Source organism: Chanodichthys erythropterus, chromosome 17 (assembly GCF_024489055.1).
Source record: "Chanodichthys erythropterus isolate Z2021 chromosome 17, ASM2448905v1, whole genome shotgun sequence".
Lineage (NCBI taxonomy): Eukaryota > Metazoa > Chordata > Actinopteri > Cypriniformes > Xenocyprididae > Chanodichthys > Chanodichthys erythropterus.
Window position 1 is genome coordinate 33,502,590 of NC_090237.1, and position 1,912 is coordinate 33,504,501.

Genomic DNA, 1,912 nt, shown 5'->3' on the forward strand with positions numbered 1-1,912 from the left:
AATGCACTGAAACAGTCCTTGATTCATTGCTATTCAACAGCAAGGGAAGTAAGTTTTGACTTCTGAGGGTTATGGAATACGGAATGCCTCAGGCTTTCCTGCATAGCAAAGGCTTTTCCACGGCCTGCAAAAGAGCAGGTGAAGTCACGTTTTCCCTCATGGAAGACCAGAATGTGGTTCTGGAGGTTAAAGTTTTTGGTGTAGCTCTTTTGACACCCCTCATTCATCGCAACACCATATATGTGATTAGTTTTCGCTTCAATTCACAAAGGAAAGTGTTCGTTCTTGAATGCAACACAGTGCAACAAGTACCTGCAAAATAAATTTACTGCAATGCACGTTATGTGTTATGTCTGAACTGCACAACGGTTTAAGTTACTGCAGTTCAATATATTCTATATTTTTTGTCTTCTATGCACAACATAAGGTTGCTTGCATGCAACGCTGTGCGATAAGCGCCTGTCGTGCAAAACAAATTAAGTTACTGCAATAAAAATGCACGTGTAATCTCTGCATTGCATATCGGCTTAAGTTACTGCAATTCAATGTATGTGTTATCTCTTTAATACAGGAGGAATACATTAGTTCTTGTATACAATGTAAGGAAACATTGCATAACTTACAAGTTGAAATGCAACAGCACATTGGTTATGTCAATGTCTTCTATTCAAAGCGTAATAAGTTAACTTGTATTGCACTGAAACAGTTCTCGATGCATTGCAATGCACATGTTATGTGTTAAATCTCAGTGCACTATGGATAAGTTAGTTCATCTCTTCAGTGCATAAGGAACAAGTTAGTTCTTGTATACAATGCAAGTAAACAATATATAACTTACATGTTAGTTCTTGTATGCGTTTAATGCAACAGCATATGTGTTATATCAGCGTCTAACTATGCACAACATAATAAGTTAACCATCGTTTGCAATGCACTGAAACAGTTGCTGATGCATTGCAATGGAACAGCATATGTGATTTGTTTTTTTCTTCAGTGTACAAAGGGAAAGAGTGCATGTAATACATACTTGTGGTATTGCGGTGAATTAACTAACTAATCCATAATGCATTGAGATTTAACACATATGTGCAATGCATCGAGAACTGTTTCAGTGCATACAATAGTTAACTTATTTACGCTTTAACTAGAAGAAATTGATATAAAAAATGTGCTGTTGCATTGTAACTTGTAAGTTATGCACTGTTTCCTTACATTGTATACAACAACTAATGTATTCCTCCTGTATTACAGAGATTAACGTCTGTTACTCCAATTCAATGTGTGTTACGTTGTATCTCTTCATTGCAGGAGGAATACATTAGTTCTTAGGGGAAAGGGGAAGCAGCGCATAACTTACAAGTTGCAATGCAGCAGCATATATTTTATTTTAATTTCTATTATTAGCATAATAAATTGTCTATTGTATGCAATGTATTGAAACAGTTATTGATCCATTGCAATGCAACAGCATATGTGATTTGTTTTCTCTTCGATGCAAAAAGGAAAGAGTAGTTCTTGTATGCAACACAGAGCAACAAGCACCTGTTTTGTTTTTCTTCTATGCACAACATGTTACTACAATGCAATGTGTTATGGCTCAGTGCATATAGGGTGAGATAGTTCATTCATCGCAACACCATATATGTGATTAGTTTTCTCTTCAATGCACAAAGAAAAGAGTTAGTTCTTTTATGCAATGCAGTGCAACAAGCACCTGTCGTGTTATCTCTTCACTGCAAAACGGATTGTTACTGCAATGGAATGCATATGTTGTGTTATCTCTGCACAATGGATTAAGTTACTGCAATTCAGTGTATGTGTTATGTGTTATCTCTTCAATGCATAACAGATTAATTAGCTAATTTATCGCAACACAACGTCTTTTATGTTATCTCTTCAATGCAGGAGGAAT